This window comes from Rhinopithecus roxellana, chromosome 1, assembly GCF_007565055.1.
Source record: "Rhinopithecus roxellana isolate Shanxi Qingling chromosome 1, ASM756505v1, whole genome shotgun sequence".
Lineage (NCBI taxonomy): Eukaryota > Metazoa > Chordata > Mammalia > Primates > Cercopithecidae > Rhinopithecus > Rhinopithecus roxellana.
In genome coordinates, this window is record NC_044549.1 from 100,688,318 (window position 1) to 100,707,626 (window position 19,309).

Sequence of the window (19,309 nt, forward strand, 5' to 3'; positions counted from 1 at the left end):
TTGACACCAAAAGCACAATCCATAAAAGGAAGAACTCATAAATTAGATTTCATCAACATTAACAACTTTTGCTCTATGAAATACCACGTGAAAGGGATTTTAAAAAGCAAATTACATTCTGGGAGAAAATATTTGCGAACCACATATCTGACAAAAGACTTATATCTAGAGCATACAAAGAACTCTCCAAACTCAACAATAAAAACATAAACAATCGAATTGGTAAACGGGCAAAAGATATGAACAAACATTTCACTGAAGAGAATATACAGACGGCACATAAGAGCATCAAAAGATCATTAGCCATTAGAGAAATACAAATGAAAACCACAATGAGAGATCACTGCACACCTATCACAATAGCTAAAATACAAATGGTGATAACACTAAATGCTGTCAAAGATTCAGGGAAACTGGATCCCTCATAAATTGCTGGTGGGAATGTGAAATGGTTCAGTCACTCCAGAAAAGTTTCTTACAAGACTAAACATTCCAAACTTACTATAACACAGCAATCACACTGTTGGGTATTTATCCCAGAGAAATGAAAACGTATGTTCACATGAAAACCTGCACACAAATGTTTATAGCATCTTTATTTGTAACAGCCAAAATCTAGAAACAACTCAAATATTCCAAAATGGGTGAATGATTAAACTGTGGCATATTCATACTATGAAATACCACTCAGCAAGTAAAAGGAATGAGCTATTGGTCAAAACAACAAGTTGAATAAATCTCGAGAGCCTTATGCTGAGTAGGAAAAAAAAAAAAAAAAAAAGAAAAGCTAATACCAAAAGGTTACATTTTGGAATCTGTATCATTCCATATATATAACATTCTCGAAATGGCAAAATTGTAGCTAGAGAGGAATAACAAATTAATAAGGCCATGGGTTAGAAAAGACGAAATGGAAGAAGATGGCTGTGGCTATGAAAGGGTAAAGGTGGGATTCTTGTGATGGAACTGCTGTGTCTTCATTATGGTAGTGGTCACATCAATCAATACATGCAACAAAACTGCATGGAATTAAATATAAATACACAAAAATGAGTGCATATAATATGGGTGAAATCTGAACAAGGGCAGGGGATTGTATCATCATCCATTTCCTGATTGTGCTATTGAACTGTGGCTAGGCAAGATACCACCATTTGGGGACACTAGGCAAAGGATATATGGAATCTCTCTATTGCTTCTTATACCTGCATGTGAATAAACAGTTATCTCAAAATTAAAAGTTAAAAAAAAAAAAAAGCAAAGAAACTCCTCACATATGGGTTTTTCTACCACATGATTCCAGCTGTGACTTTTCTCCAGCCATGACTCCTGGACATAAACTGTTCATTTGGTCTAATAGGCTTCACACTCCCACCTCCCACCTGCCATCACATCTTACATCTTTGCTGACATGAATCTCCACACACACGCACATGCTCCCTTAAAGCTCACCTCCTCTAGGAATTCTTCCCAGCCCCTGGCACACAATTATTCGTTGAAATTCCACTTGCAACTCAAATCTAAAGCCCTCACTTGACACTTCTAAACTGTTTCACAAACATTTGCACACCGCTTGTGATTTCTGCCATATTTTCGTATATCCTATACCATTATTTATTTACTATTTGGAATTGCTTTTTCTACCTAAATGAATTTTTTAGTGTTATGGACTGAATGTTTGCATTCCTCCCAAAATTCATATGTGGAAATCCTAACTTCCAGTGTGATGATATTAGGATACAGGGCCTTTGGGAGGTGAGCGAGTTGTGATCTTGGAGCCCTCAGAATGGGATTAGTGCCCTTATAAGAAGAGGCCAAAGGTAGCTTACTCCCTTTCCACCATGTAAGGACACTGGAAGGAGAGAACAGTGGCCCTTCAACCGGGAAGAGGGCCCTTACCGAGAACCTGACCCAGGTGGCACCCTGATCTCAGACTTCAGCCTCTAGAACTCTGAGAAATTAATGTGTGTTGTTTAAGCCACTAAGTCTATGGTAACAGCCTGAACTAAGACATTTAGTTAGGAAACATTATATTACTACCACCATAAACAGAAAAACCTTGTTACTTGTAATAAAATAGAATGTAGTCTGTAAAAAAATGCAATCAAAATGAAGAATGTTATTACATTGCAGCTGGATATTTAGTGTCCAGAGGCTTGGGATCAGAGTCTTAACTCTTTTTATCTTTTATTGACAAAGATTTAAAAGTATTAGAGAGGTTTTAAAGATAATTTAGCACAAATCTGAGTTTTCTCTTCCCTCCTTTTTAAATAATGAGAAAAGAAATAAAAGGAAATTGAAACAGCAATATACTACATTTACAAAGTGAATCAGTTATTTAATGCCATATGAGTGGTACTTGTACCTTCTTTGGGAAACAAAAACATAATATGCTGTCCCAGAGTATGAGATACCTCTCTTGCAAGTGTACCTCTTAACTTCCCATCCAGATTATAAGGCCTTTTAGGGAAGGAACTGTACCTGATACAAGCTTGTAAACTCCAGTTATAATGATCAGAATGATGCTTTGTGCACAGTCAACATTGCATAGAGATTAACAATTTCCTTGCTTTAATTTTAAACTCCCAATAGCTACCTTTTCTCTCATAAACATATTTCCATTTTCACCCTAGCAGCCAAAGCCCTGAGCATGAAAGAAGAAATAAGAGCTTGTAAAGAAAAGGTCAGAAAAGCTAGGAAACACACACACACACACACACACACACACGGAGTACAATGGAGTTAGGGAGAAATTAGCATTCCCAAGTAAAGTTGCACCATTGACATCACTTATGGTAGCCACCAGTTAAATCTGACTGTGAGCCATGAAAGTGGTTCCTCCAGGGCTGAGAACACCTGGAGGTTGAGGCAGTGGTGCCAGTGGAGGGCTAAGGAAGAAACACAGGTGAACCAGGAAAGCAGTTTCTAAAACATGGGGCAGGAGCCTTCTCCCATGTGTCCCTCTTTTTTTGTCCTCCAAATTTGGAACTGGGCCCGGGAAAGGAGAGAGAAATGAGAAAGGCAATATTTGTCTGGAACTGAAGTTTCTTTTCACAAAGTTCCAAAAGCAGGTCAATGTCATAAAAGGCCGCAGTTTAAAGGTGGAGGATAGAAACTGTATTTAATAAGAGAACTATCTATCCCTTCAGTTGTCAATACAAATTAAGACCAATTTTAAGTTCAATGTGGTAAGACTGTACGAAATGCCTCTGAGCAGCTGAGAAGGACAGCTGTCTTTCTTGCTTTCCTTCTGTGTCTCAAGAACGATGATTTTCATATTCTTTTTAGAATATTTAAGTACTGTGCAATCACATGGTCAGCAGAGTGTAGGAAAAAACAGGGCCATGTGATGAGACAGGTGCTGCCTGCCCCGTCCTGCTGATGAGGCATGGGAGGTCCGGGACACAGAAGCCACATATAGAAGCTCCCACAGCTCTGGGTGGCGGGCAGCCTTCATCTATACCTGTTCAGGATTCATAAACAATAGTGTGACCTTGGGCAGGTCTTGACCTTTCTGATCCCTTAGTTTCTTTACAGGCTCAGACTTAGGTAATCTCTAAGATTCTTCTAATCTACATCTGATGTTCTGTGCATCTTAAAAAGTAATTGCTCTAATCATACTATAGAGGTGATGACCCTTCCACCTGTGTAACTGGCGAGACTCGGAGTCCATGAATTATTCACCAGTCATGAAAGATACCAGGCCCATGAGATTTATGTTATTCTTGGAATATAGCAAACACCTTTATAGCCTAATTTTAAATGTTTCTTGGCTAAGGAGGTGATTTGTTGAACACTGTATATCTTGGACAAGTTGCAGTCATCCAAGAATCGTCCAGGTCTAAAATAAAAACTGAGGCCAGAGCTGGTGGGGCTAGAGGAGTGGGAATGCACTGCCACCGCTGGGGTGGAGAAGTATTGGGACCACCCAAGTCAATTTGGACAAGGGACACCAGACTACAGTCCAGAGCATATTTTACTATTGTGATTATTTACAGGAACTTCCTCTTTCTGCTCTTGTTCGCGTGTTCGCTCACTAGCCCTCTGTAGGTGGTGCTGTGAGATGTCTGCCTTCATCTCACTGGGAACCTTCTAAAGGGATTTCTCCTCCTGTCACTGCCATCTTCTCTTCACCTTTGCCAGAGCTACCTTGGGGTCTAGCTGTATGTGGTGAGACTACAGCTAAGTACAGTATGTGTGTGTTGTGTTGAACAAACACAATGCATAAAACATTGCCTTTGCCCTCAAGGAGCTGTCAGTGGAGGAGAGGAGAGAAACCAGTAAAGATTACAAAGTGATGTGATATGAGCAAAGATAGAGGCAATCGCTAAGGCTAAACCCAGTCTGGGAAAAGAGCAGAGGATCAGAGAAGATACCCTGAGACAACATCAGCAGTAAAGGTAAAGGGTGGGAGGAGTGGAGGGAGTTCTTCCAGAAATTTGTAATCCAGGCTGGGCACAGTGGCTCATGCCTGTAATCCCAGCATTTTGGGAGGCCAAGGTGGGTGGATCATCTGAGGTCAGCAGTTCGAGACCAATCTGGCCAACATGGTGAAACCTCGTCTCTACTAAAAATACAAAAAAAAAAAAAAAATTAGCCAGATGTGGCAGCGGGTGCCTATAATGCCAGCTACTCGGAAGGGTGAGGCAGGAGTATTGCTTGAACCTAGGGGGCGGAGGTTGTGGTGAGATCACACAAGTGCACTCCAGCCTGGGTGACAGAGCGAAACTCTGTCTCAAAAATAAAGAAGAAGAAGAAGTTTGCAGTCCATCAAGAAATCTAATGTTAAATGTCTCTATCATTCATTGGTGCTTTTCTAGACAATCCCTCACATCTCCTGTTAGTCTAGATTTTCTCAGCAAATACAACACAACAGTGCTCGTAGGATAGGGGAGGGGCTGCATGTTACAGTGCATGGGAGTACAGCACATGACTAATGGAGGGCCTCTATGGAGCCAGCCTTAGCTCCTTCTCCCTGGCATCCAAAGGCAGCATCTTCAGTCTCATCTGATTCCTTTTCCTTATCGTTACTGCTTATCTATTGTATACTTCTGCATTACAGCATAAAAACAACCCCTCCCCAATGTATGACACATTACACATTATAACCTTGCTTTAGACAAACTTAGTAGGAGTGAGAGGATAGAAAAAATAACTATTTGGTACTAGGCTTAGTACCTAGATCATGAAATAATCTGTACAACAAACCCGTTACACAAGTTTACCCATGTAACAAACCTTTGCATGTACCCCCAAACCAAAAATGAAAGTTAAAAGAAAAAAGAAAGAAAAAGAGTGAGCACACTTATTGGTGACTAGGTCTATAGATCTCTACCTTGGTCATAGAGGGTTTGTAGGCAAGACTGGCCCTTGATATTTAACTACTATTCTGCATTGATCCCACAGTCCTCAACTAGAAAGCATCTTTGAGTAGAGCTCTGGCATTTGTAGCAAAAACTTCCTCACCTTCTTTGGGCATGATGACTCTCTTGCTCTTTATTCAAAGGTTCCCAAAAGATGCCAAAATGTAGCGTTAGTCTAAAGCTAAAGGAAGGGAAATGGTCCATGGGGCCAGATGTGCAAAAGTGCACAATGTGGCCAGAAATACCTCAAAACGTGGCAGTTAGAAGCAATGACTACTTTGGAAGAGAGGTAGGTGAGCAGTGTGGAAAGGATGGGAGATGAGGCCTCAGTCGCATTATTTAGCCTCTAGGCTCTCTTTTTAAGTAATGTTGAGCCATGGAAGGTTTGACAGCATGATCGTATGTGGTCTCATGCTGTTAAGTCAACACTGAAGTAATGCTTCCAGGGTGCTGAGATCACCTTCTCCTTTATCCCAATCTGCATTGGCCTGGCTTAGGGGAATTTCCACAGAGAGAGTAGAGTATGGTAGAAAGAGCACAGGCTATGAAGTCAGGAAGACTTGGGTTCAAATCTTGCCACTACAGCCCACCAGTGGGCACTTTCTGAGTCCCAGTTTCTTCCCCTGGAAACTACAGCTTATCATATTACCTAATAGGGTTGTTGTAAAAATTATAAGAAATATTGTATTTGATGTAACTAGTACAGAATAAATGGCTCAATAAATGGTGATTATTATTATAATACCTGCAATGCTGTCAGTGTCTAAGGGTTACCACATACACTACACAACTCCAAGGACTGCCATCCAAATTTTAACCCACGTGCATTGTGCCCCCTAGTGTTGTGCAGTGCACAGCACACACAGTTATATGTGGGAGACTCAGACTTCTAACAAGCAATAATTTTCAGGGGACATCAATGCTATGGGCCGCATGATTATAAAATGGTTAGGGATGGCTTTAAATATGACTTTCTCCCTTGCTAAAGAGAAATGAGAGGTTATCTGAATAATGCTTATTTTTTCTTCATCTAGCAAGAAATACCTCCATCACTCCTTAAGTGCCTACTCAGAAAGCAGTTTTGAAAGTTGCAAAGAAGTCCACGTATTTTGCCACTGGTGCCACACGCTCTGCCATGGGGCTCATCTATCTTCTTCAGCATGTTATTTCTATGGGGTCTGGAACTTGTCTGTGACAAGGCCTTGGAGGCTGGGGTGCAGAATGGCACCATTAAAAGTAATTCTCAGCTACAAAAGCAAGTCTCAAATTGTATATTTTCAGTTTTGTGGTATCATACACTAAGAAGTCTCCCTGGAATCATTCCATCCAAAGCAATCTCTCTCTTCATCTTCTAGGCACTTAGGATTAATCTAGAACATCTAGGAGTCTAACTAGAGCTAGAAGAACTCTGAAAAATAAACTGATTTAATTATCTTGTTTTACAAATAAGGTAATAGACTTCCAGGTAAATTGGCACTATTAAGCAGTCATTATTGTAAGGACTGGAATAAAGTGCAAGTTCCCAGGAGCAGGGGCTTAGTGGACCAGGGCTTAAATCCTTGCCTGGCAGCCTAATGCTTGCATGATTTGAATACTCTCTGAGTCAATTAGCTTTCTCTGGGGAAAAAAATGGGGAAAACAAAAGCTAAACTAGGCTGGGTGCAATGGCGCATTCTTGTAATCCCAGCATTTTGAGAGGCTGAGCTAGGAGGATCGCTTGAGGTCAGGAGTTCTAGATCAGCCTGACCAACATGGTGAAACTCCGTCTCTACTAAAAAAAAAAAAAAAAAAAAAAAAAAAAAAAAAAAAAAAAAAAAAAAATTAGCTGGGTGTGGTGGCAGGAGCCTGTAATTCCAGCTACTAGGGAGGCTGAGGCATGAGAATCGCTTGAACCCAGGAAGCAGAGGTTGCAGTGAGGTGAGATTATGCCACTGCATTCCAGCCTGGGCTGCAGAGTGAGACTCCGTCATGAAGAAAAAAAAAAGAAAATGAAAAAAGAAAACTAAATCAGTTTATATATTTTGAAGTCCCAAATATACCATCCTGCCTCTTGATGTGTCATTTCACTGTATAATAATTGTACATGTTTAATCACCAAAGTTCCAAGGCAAAACTGTTGAAAAAACAATCCACTGAAAAGGCCTCTGTGTGTCTCTGCTACAGAAGACAAATGAATAGTTTCACTTTGTTTACTCTATTTGTGCTAGAATGTTTTCTTTGGCTGAGAAATGTATAAAATGTAGACTACAAGCATCCCATCAACATTTTGAAATATTGTGTTCTACATGGTTTGCTTTTATAAAATCTCTATGGTTTACTCCAAGATAAACATAAACTTGAAGTAATTTCAGCATTTGACATTTTCCCAAACAGATTCAAATGTTAGTTCAAATAGAGTAACAACTGAATTTTTAGAGATCACCTTTTTTAGAAACCTTGCCAGATAAAACACAACCAAGAATGAATGAATGAACAAATAAGATATCCCAAAGCCCATATTTCAAACCTCCTGGTTGATTACCTCAATTCATAAACCATGTATTCTTTCTTGAACATAATTTGAGCAAGACTGGATTTCTTATTTCCCATTCCTCCCTAAAGTAACGATAGCAAATCAGATTAAAAGAACTATTAAAGGCAGGCATCCTGACAGCAGCAAGAAAAGCTTACAGCAAGGTAAGGATACAGAAAAAATAATAGAGGAAGAAAAAACTCAGAAGTCAAAATTTAAAAATAAAATAGCAAAATGAGGCCTCCAATTTTCAAGACAGCTAGCTCCATGTGCTTCAATAGCCCCTGAGGAGATTTTAACACAGCACAATAGCCAACATTTATTAAGATAAATGAGAGTTGTCAAGTTGTTTCTTCAGGTTTAGAAAGTTAAAATAAAGCCTTGATACTTAAATTAGAAAGTTTCAGGTATTAGAAAAAATCACTTGGGTGAAAATTCATTCTCTGACAATGTCAGATGAATGAGGCTTAATTGGGAATATTTCCTGCATTTAGAGATGTTATCAGGCCCATCCTCATAACTTTTTTCCCCATTAATAGCAATTTGGTGGGTTAACCTAAAAAAAAAAAAAAAAGTCAACCAATTTGTTCTCAAGCTGCCGATTACATGTTTCTTTCCCTCAGCCGTTTCTTACCTGTCTCCTTATTGGTTTGCATTCCCACAAACCCCCATGCATTCTCGTATAAGTCTAGTTGAAATGCACATCTTAAGTGTATTTTTTCCTGATGCCTCTCTTTCCTGTCTCCCTGCCTCCCGATGTAACTAATCACACCTTTACCTGAATTTTATAGCAGTTTCTTCACACTTCTAAGATCACACCAGAAAACTTTACTGTAGTGTTGTCTTCCCTGAACAGATCCCAGGATCATTCAGGGCAAGAAGCCCTGACTCCGCATCCCTGTATCCTCAGAACTGGAACATGGTAGATGCTCCAGCTTCCTGAATAAATTCTGTTTAATTTTCTAGTTTGATTGCTAGAAACTATTTCAATGTTACATATATGGTCATGAAAGAACGTCCTTAAATGTAAGTATATTTTTTCCTTTTTAAAAAACTAATTCTGAATGTTAACTTCATTGAAAATTCATTTAACTGAAAATACTTTTAAAACACATTCGGTACTTCTTTTAGATAAATGACCATCTGGAATGTAAAATATTGCAAACAGATTTAAGCATTTAATATTTTGCTCAACAGCAACTGGTGTTTGGATAGTCACATCGTTCAAATTACTAAGCTTGGAGACAGAAAGAGCTGATCTTTCTAACACATCCCACTTGTAGAATTGTTTGTGCTGACTCTCACCTCCTTAATCCCAGAGGTAATTAAATAATTCAACAGCCCTTTGGACAGCTTGTTTCATACTTAATGTCCATTGCTGTCATCAAATTAAATATAAAGATTAAGCTACAAAATGTACCTTAGGCTTTGATTTTTTTAAGGAAATATTTCACATGGGAGATATTTGTAATAAAAAGTCTCTTGCATACAAACCATATTTTCTTAACCTATTATTCTCCAAATTCCTCATTAATTCTGCACAAAAATGTATATATACCTTGATTGAGGATAGTGATTCAAAGAAGAATGCCAGAATATCATTGAGGATATGCAATTTTATTTAACAACATTATATTCAAAACCATGCTGTCTCCTGCTTCTGGGAGCAAAGTGATTATCTTGTCTGTTGTTATGAATCCTGGAGGTACATTATAGAAAAACCTGTGTAATTATTATATTGTTTAAATGAACACAGTGTTGTAGAAGCTCCTCTTAAAAACATGCACCTTATCTGTTCTGAAATAACAGACTGAATTAGTGAGCTCTCCTGACTCTCCGCAAGCGCTCCCTGAGCCTTGTTTCCATGTGCCTGATCCTGCCTCCTGAGACATCAGACCATGTCTGTGGCACCAGAGTCTGTGGCTGTTACCATGGAAAGGGATGGCCTTGCAGCAACTCCATCTCACAATGGAATGAAGGAGGAATAAAACATGAGCTGCCAAGAGCCTCATCCAGTCATGAGTGAGCCTCAGGGCAATGAGGAAAACTCTGACAGGTTCAAAATGAGAGCTGATGCTCATAGACTGACATAAGGAAGGCTGCTTACTTCATCAGTGTTCCACTGCCAGATGGATATCAGATGACCATCTACAGGTCTCTGAAGTGTCATCGGCCTTCTCAGTGAAACAGGAAAGTTGAGATCCAAACAAAGAAGCCAGAAGAGATTGACCCACCATGTGGCTCAGGAAAGGTCAGGTCAAGGGGTCTAGTTTGAACAAGGGGAATAACACTGAAAGTAAAGGAATGCCTTGGTCTCTCCATGTTATGGAAAACAGCCAAACTCTATCTTAGAAGCTCCATAACCCTGTTTAAAACACAGCTCTGTGGCAGAAATGGACCTGGGATTCACCATGCCCACTTCTCTTCCTTCCAAGGCATACATTTATAACTACAATTCCCAGCCTGCCTTGCAGTTGAATGTGGTCATGTGGCTGAATTTCAGTCAACATTGCCTCTGCCTGCAGGTACCACTTACAGGCCTGGCTCACAACATGGGCTCTTCACCTACTCCTCCCATACTCCTCTCTTGATCCATGTCAGTGCTCAACTATGGGCCAGCTTAGAAAACAAAAGATGAAGATGATAGAATTTTCATCAGCCCAAGACCCACCTGACTGGACCCTTCCCACCCCTGATTGGACTTACATAAATAAGAAACAGACTTTCTCTTTTTTGAAACAAGGTCTCACTGTGCTGTCCAGGCTGGTCTCAAACTCCTGGTCTCAAGTAATCCTCCCATATCTGCTTCCTGAGTAGCTAGGACTACCATTGTGAGCCACCATTGTACCCAGCTTGAAATAAACTTTCTAATTTCAAAGTATTGAGGTTTCAGGATTTTGCAGCTAGGGTTACCTTTAATAAAAATAATGCACTTTATTTTGTAGAAGGCATTCACCTACAGCCTATCCAGAATAAGCATTTGGGAGCCATTCCTGGATTGGAAACCAGAGCCAGATATCTGGCGGGAAGCCTAGTTTAATTTTTTGGAGACTGAAGAAATATTTGGCAAGTTTCTGTTTGAAATTAGGTCACAATGTGTGTACCAATGCACAAAAAGCTCCTAATTTCTCTTGCCATGGGATGGAGGTATTTCTGTAAAACTGACACCTGACGACATTTCACATACCTGGGGAGGCTGTTGGGGAAAGCTGTGTTTCAACTGCCATCTCCAAAGAAATATGAGTAAGTGCTCCTCAAAACCGTGTTGTTTCCTCCTCCCATGCAGCAAAAACACACAATACAATGGTAAAAATCCCTGGCAGGAAATTAGCACATGCCATTCAGTGACAACCACAGTCTACAATTTGAAAGACCCGGGCAGCTATTGCCATCTAGCTCTCAGAGCTAGGATGAGAAGGAGGTGGCCAAAGACTGACTTAAACTCAAATTCTGAAATTGAATTAAATTTATCTTATAAGGGATGCCACTTGGGTGCCTCCTCAGGCCTCTGCACTTACACAGATCTTTCAATGGGAACAGCTTCTGGGGGAGAAAAGCCCGAGGAAATATAAAAATCCATAGTTCACCCTATGACACAACCCTTTGCTATCCACCCAAGTGACTTTCCAACGTTTCAGCCTCCCAGCCTTTTGATAGACAGGTGCAGGGCAAGAAGCAAAGACTTCAAATGGGAGGGGAAGACATGACTGCCACATCTCGAGTTACAGAACCTTATAGTGTGGTGGAAAGTGAAGGTGAAAAGTGAAATTACTAAAGTGACATCTTTGTAGTGATCTATAATCAACCCAAACTAGGGGGGAGACATTCTGTTGAGCTAAGATGTGCATCTGCAGTCTGCAGCCTGATTCTCCAGATTCAAGTACTGGCTTTATCACATACTTAACCGGCTAACGTTGGGCAGGATCATTTTTAAGGCTCAATTTCCTTCCACAAAGTGGAGATCATAAAAATAGGCATCACATGCACATGGATCATTGGGAAGGAATCAATGGAATATCTAAGGAATGTGCTAGCTATATAATAAATAATCAATAAATAGTTGTTGATATTAGGAAAAGAAGGCAGATGTCATGGACTTTGGTCAGCTCACCCAGGAAGGCTTGTTCAAGGTCAAGGAATGAAGCATGGCTGTATCTACCCCTATGTTTACTAGAAGAACAGATTAGGGGTAACCACGCTCTTAAGCCGTGTTCTAAGCTGACTTAGAGCCCATGTCCAGTGCAGAAGGTAATAAAAATAATAACGAACACACAGATGGTGGTTTATAACATACAGAGTATTTTCACATATACTTTGGATCTAATCTTTAAAATCCTAGAAGATGGATAACATAGATGTTTTCATTTCTACCATATAGCTGACAAAATCAAGGCTTGGAGAGGAGAGGTGTTTTGCTAAAATCCACACAACCTGCCAGAAACAGAGCTAGGATTTAAATCTAGGCCTTTCTATTCCAGAGACAAGAGATGGATCCACTGTGCATGAAGAGAGGAAATGTGAGACAGACAAGGTGTTTGATCCATGTTAATCAGAAAAGATTTTAAATCAGGGTATGAATGACAATCTTAGAAGAATAAGGTTGTAAGTGAAGCAAGGAGGGAAGCAGCATGTCAAGACCATTTGCTAAGGCTTGGAGAATTTTTCCAAGCTTAAGGAGCTCATAGAGGGACTCTTAGCTAAAGGAAGATCAGGGAGGCAAAATAACAGAGGGCCTGATGGCACTTCAAAGGGGAATAGTAATTATGGCTTTTGCTGAAGGCCCCTTCCTATGCACTCAGCACTATGCTAAAACTTTTATGGATATTATCTCATTTAATCTTCTCAACTCTACGAATATGTAACCCTGTTATTCTGATTTTACTGGTGAGAAGACTGAGGTTCCAGTTCACATAGATTGTAAGGGGTTGACTTTAGACCTAAGTCAGTCTGACATCAGAACTTATATTAATGTGTCCCCAGTTTGTATATCCACGGCGACTTACAGAGGAGGCAAGAGGCACAACGTCTCTAACTGGCTAATACCACAACCGCACAACAACGTGAAAAGTAAATGTGAAAACTTAATAAGCCAAGCTGTATAAAATACAACTAAGCTGTATAGCTAAGGCTAAATTTAAACTCATGGTATGATATCACCACACCCCAGAGAAGCAGAGTATTCAGTACATAGAGACAGAACGAGAAAGGTTGACCTTGGATATGGAGTAGAATAACAAAGGCTCAAAGAGATAACCTGGAACATAGTTGAGCATATTCAGCAGGGAAGTAGCTCAGGGAATATTTCATCCCCTTAATGAGAAAAGAAGAAAAAAAAAATCAAAAATTGACAGAAAATGAACAGGCAGAACCACACTCTCCTTCACTGAAGGATATGGGTTGTAACAAGACTATGAGGTTGTTGTATGAATTAAACTAAGAATGACTATAAAAAGCCCCTGGAAGAAGCATGATGCTTTATAAATGCTTAATAATTATGAAGGAGATGAAAGAAATAGTCCTTTGTGTATCACCTTGAGGATTTTTCTCAGATCTGAATTCCACCACTACTCATAGTTAGTGAATGTTTTCCTATAAACTGCCTCATTTATTTTAAAACTTATCCTTGTGCCCTGCTATAATAGCCATGAATTCATAGATTTTAGGTGTATGTTATACATTTCTTCCTAATAGTCATGAAAATGAATTATCAACCCATTGAAAGATTTAATTTCCACGTGCCCCCAAAAATCATCTCTGGCACAATTAGAGTGCCATAGTTTGGAAAACATTGAAAGCATGTAAAGAAACCAGACAAGGAACCAGGAGACCTGGGATGTGGGCCTAGATGATCATGTATGTTGCCTTTATGAGGTAAATTGCCTCATAGGAAAGTAGGAGAACACTGGCTCTATGTTGTGTGAAGGCAAATGAGATAATGCATGAGAAGACATTTTATAAACAAGGATACTACAAATTGTAGGTATTTGTGTTACTCTGTCTCCTTCTACTAAAGAACACTTTTTAAAAAATTAAACATCTGTCAGTAATCAACCAATCACTAAAATAACACACTCTGAAAATCAAAGAGAATTTTTCTCCTTCTTGTCCAACTTCAAAACAAAGCATCACCTCGTCCCCTTTTTCTTTGAGAGATACTTCAATTGCACTGTCTCTATAAACAACACAGTGTGCCCCTTTGGTCAGGTTTATGTCATTACACTCTGCAGGCTCAAAGCTGGACAAAGCTCAAGGGATCATCTCGTCTAGTCTCATTATTTTACAGAGGAGGCACTGAGTTCTGGAGAACTTTAAAAACCTTACTTATGACCACACTACAAAATGGGATTTGAATCATGACTCCCGGCCCCCCTCAACCAATTTTCCTACTGTTACATGAGCCCATTCCCTGGAATGGCAGAGAGATCTCAGAGAAAGAGGAGCCAGAGCTTATGCTCTATCTAATTTATCAATGGCCAGTTAGGAAAGAACCCTATGGGCAAGTCAGAAGACCAAGATAGAGGCACTGCCTTCTAGGTGTCCACAGTCATTCAGAAGAAACCAGACACACACACACACACACACACACACACACACACACACACACACACACTCTAGTCTGGCTCAGTTTTGTCAAAGTAACCAAAAAAAGCAGTCACAGGGTTGCAGACTGAATCAAGCCCCTGTGCATTTGGCTGCTCCTCTGGAGTGATGTGCCTGTCTAGGGATGTCCACTTCCAACTCATCACCCTGGTGGTGCAGCTACACATGGTAATGGCAGCCTCATGCCCAAGTCAAAGGACATCATCACCATCTTTAGTGACCATGGCAACTCCAACACTCCCCAGAGGCTGCTGCTGGGATGCTGTAACTTTCTCTGGCTACCTAAATCCTGTCCTGTTGATGTTCACCCTTCCACTCCTAGCCCAATCATTCAGTGGTCCAAGATTTTCTCTAACATGCAAAACAACAGAACGATGAGCTAGGAGGCAATCTTTCTAGCATATAACTAAAATCACAGTAAACTACATAAAAATGTCCTCATATTCCAATATCTCTGAAAAAATACTTCTTTGTGACTGCTCATACAAATATGACAAGAATTACAGCCTTAGGAAGAATGTGTCTGCTCTAAGAAATAGATATCTTTTAGAAAAGGAAGAGCTTTCTCTTCAACAACAACAAAAAATGAATTAATAGCCTTTTCTAGGAAAAAAAATATTGGTTTGAATAATTTAGAGTTATTCCATTGTAGCTCACTTCCATCCTTCCATACTCCATCCCAGATACCATCTTACTGATACTGTCCACTATGTTCCAGGAATGTGGAAAAGGAGGAAAGTGGCAGAGAGGAGCACCAAAATTGGTTGAGTGTCTAATCTATACCAGATGATTTACATCATTTCATGGAATCCTTAGAGCAGTCTTATTAGCTAGATATTTTTATGCCCATTTACAGAATCAGTGTGACCACACTCCAGAAAAGAGAGGCATCCCTACTTTTGGCATCTCCAATAACAGTCTCATGATCATAGCAAAGGCATAGATCATGTGTCAGGAATGATGCTAAGACCTTTGTATAATATCATATTTACTACTGTGTGTGCCCACTGCTGTTCTGTGAGTTTTACTTACTTAAGTCATTTGAGCTCCTATAACAACCCTAAGGTATTACTGTCATCATTACCCACTTTTTATAGCTGAGAAGACTAAATCACATAGCTGGTAAGTGGTAGAGCCAGGGCTTGAACCCAGCAGCCTAGCTCCAGGATCTGTGGCCTCAACCAAAACCAATTGCTTCTCTCAGGCAAGGGGCTTACCCAGAGCCTCCAGGCTAGTAAGTGGTACTGCTGAGATGCAATCTGCTGGCCACCAGACTCCAGAGCTTCATTTTCATCACCAGGCCCAACTACACTTCACTTTGCCAAAGCTAATACCTGCATTTGATACCCAAGAGGCTCCCCCTCCTTGGGGATCTGGGGACGAATTTGCTCTATTCTTTGCATTACACACATTCTCTCTCCCCTGGACTCCTCCCCTCTGCCTAAAAACATCCACAGATCAGCTTTCTCCTACAAATTTCCCCCCAGACTCTACTACAGACTCCAACCATCATCCTCTCTCCTCCTCGGCATTGCCTCTTCTTGAGACTGGCCTGCACACACTGCCTGTCCTCTATGCCTGCCCTCTACCCAACTCCCCAGTCTCCAAAGTAGCCAAATGGCCTCCTCTCCTCCTGTTCTCCTGGCCACACTCCCAGATCCGGCCTGCAAGAAACTTTGAAGGATGCTGTCAGTAGCCTCGTGAACAGAAGCAGCTCTCTATCTTCATTTCCTGCCCCCTTCATCTGCACCTCTGCTCACTCTTCCCTATGCATGGATTGCCTTCCCCTCCCCATCTCCTCCTGCTCAAATCCTGCACATCTTCCAAGTCCATATCCAATTACTCCTAGGCTGCAAGCAACTAGAATCTTTTCTAATTTCATCTTTGTGTCACCTACAGGGCCTTGTACAAACAAGAATCTCAATCAATGGCTGTCGAATGTTTACTCACTGACCTCCAGCTTGATTCTTAACAAGAATATCTTCTTGCATAAACTTCTTGCATCAATTCAGATTCTTTCATAAACTCAGCCAAAGGCTTCTAAGCTCTTGGATCTCCTGCTGCCTGTTGGCAGGAACCAAGTCTACCAAACTCACCTGGAAAACTAACTGCCTTTTCTCACATAGAACCACATCCGGCCTTCTAGAAGCAAGTGTGAGTAAACACTTTCTTGGAAGTCAAGCAGTTTTGAGAGCAGAGAAAGAAAATATTAGGAGCGAGTCTCAGCATAACTACTGTCCTAGATAATAAGAAACATTCATTAAGGTGGCAAAAATCAGTATTAAAATGCTATAGCTAAGTTTTCACTCACATGTCACTTTGCCCTACTAAATGTTCCTAGTAACTCTAATTTAATAGGTTCAGTCAACTATCATTTGAAATGTGAATACAGATAGTGTTTAAAAGCTCTTTGTATACTATTTCCAAATCACTTTTCCTCAGCAGGATGGTATCCTATGAATCCTTAAAAAGCTTTTGGTGAGGACACACAAAGGTCTCTTATAAAATATTAATTGAGCACAGCAGGATGCTAGGTACTCTTGGTGCTAGGTGAAGTATACACTTTTGTTGGGGATTTTTGGAGTCATCCATCCTTAATTTTCTTCATAGGCTTTAAATGCACCGTGTACGGTATGGGTTATATCTCAAGCCCTATTTTACAGAGTGTGAAAACAAAGCGCATTACTCTTTCAAATCACTGCACATTATCTCATTTAAGTTTTGCAATAGGTTTTTTTTTTTTTTTTTTTTTCAGATGGAGTCTTGCTGAGTACAAGTGGTGCAATCTCGGCTCACTGCAAACTCTGCCTGCTGGGTTCAAGCAATTCTTCTGCCTCAGCCTCCTGAATAGCTGGGACCTCAGGCATGCACCACTACATCCAGCTAATTTTTGTATTTTTAGTAGACACAAGGTTGACCAGGCTGGTCTTGAACTCCTGACCTTGCGATCTGCCTGCCTCGGCCTCCCAAAGTGCTGGTATTACAGGCATGGGCCACCATGCCTGGCCTACAACAGTTCTTTATAATGGTATTGGTCCCCTTTTGCAATCAAAGAAATTGAGACCTGGAAAAGTTCATTAAATAACCCAACAATTTGTTGAGCTATAAAACTCAGTGTTAAAGATTCCATGTAAACATTATGTAGTACAGAGAAAGCAATGAGATAGGCATTCTTGAATATTGATAGTGAGAAGGTATAATGAGAAAAATGTTTCCAGAAAGCAATTGGATAATATTCATTAATAATAAAATAAATATATATATTTGCATATCTATGTATATGTGTATATGTATATGTTTATCTATACACATATATAATACATTCATCCATTAATTGAACTTCTAGAAATAGAGCCTCGGCCAGGCGCGGTGGCTCACGCCTGTAACCCAACTCTTTGGGAGGCCAAAGGGGGCGGATCACTTGAGGTCAGGAGTTCAAGACCAGCCTGGCCAACATGGTGAAACCCCAACTCTACTAAAAATACAAAAATTAGCCGGGCCTGGTGGCACCCACCTGTAATCCTTGGGATTCTGAGGCAGGAGAATCACCTGAACCCGGGAGGCGGAGGTTGTAGTGAGTTGAGTTCGCACCACTGCACTCCAGCCTGGGTGACAGAGTGAGACTCCATCTCAAAAGAAAAAAAGAAAAAAAAAGAAATAGAGCCTAAGAAAGTAAGCAGAAATATGGTTAAAATGATACAAAGATAATTATCATAATATTATATCTAATAATGATAAATAGTATATAAAAGAAGAATGGCTAAGCAATAATATGGTCATAAGATGTAGTCCTTAGAAAATGTTAAATTGTTTTTAAGACAATAAAATAGATTGGCATAATATTAAGTGAAAAAAGGAATGATATTCTGACTTTTACCCATAATCCAAACTCAAAATGTTGGGGAAAGCATGCCAAAATATTAACAATGGTGGCCTTTTCTGCTTTATATTTTTCTGTTTTCAAACTCTAGTACAAAGTTCAGATGTTACTTTTGTAAATAGAAAAAAAAAGTTATTCAAAAACAAAAATTTTTTTAAAAAACATGCCCACAGTTACACAAGCAATAAGAAGAAAAGCCAATCCTTTGCCTTCAACTCCAGAACTCTGGCCCCTGCCCCATCCTCCCTCGGTGTGCAGGGCCATGAACTGTCATCTTAAAAAAATCAGTATCACAGAGTTATCAGTCAACTCTGAGATGAACAATAAATCTGTATTAAGCAAAGTATATTAGGTTGTTTCACTATATAGTCATATGTAAATATAGCCCAGAAAAGGAGTCAGATCTACTTACCACAAACCTAATGTGCATTCCCTATCCTGCTGCCTGCAATTTTACTTCTTAAATATACCAGGACTGCTGAATCTCCCCCACCTCTAATTCTTTCTTCCAATCATTTAATAATACCCTTTGTTTCAAATATAAGTTACCATAGAATCTGGACATAAAGCAATCCTCAAATTCCTCAGGAACTAGAATTAACCTGATGTAAAATATTTTAATTCCATCTTCCAAGAAAGGAAACAAGTTTGAATTCACTAGCAATTCCTTACTGATGAACATTAACCAAAGACCCACAGAATTATTGCCAACAGCAAATGTGTCATGTCTTCAAGGACTCTTCAATACATTTCATATTCTGTCTCATAAGTAATGTTTCACAGGTGGATAAAGTTGTTAATATTTTATAAGTTAATCACATTTATCTTCTACATACAAGTTTCTAATGGAGATATCACTCGTGGGCCATGCTATTGGAAGAAAGAATAATTGGAAGTCCAAGAAAATTTTCTGTGACTTCTCAACGACTGACATTTACGAATGAAAGAAAAATT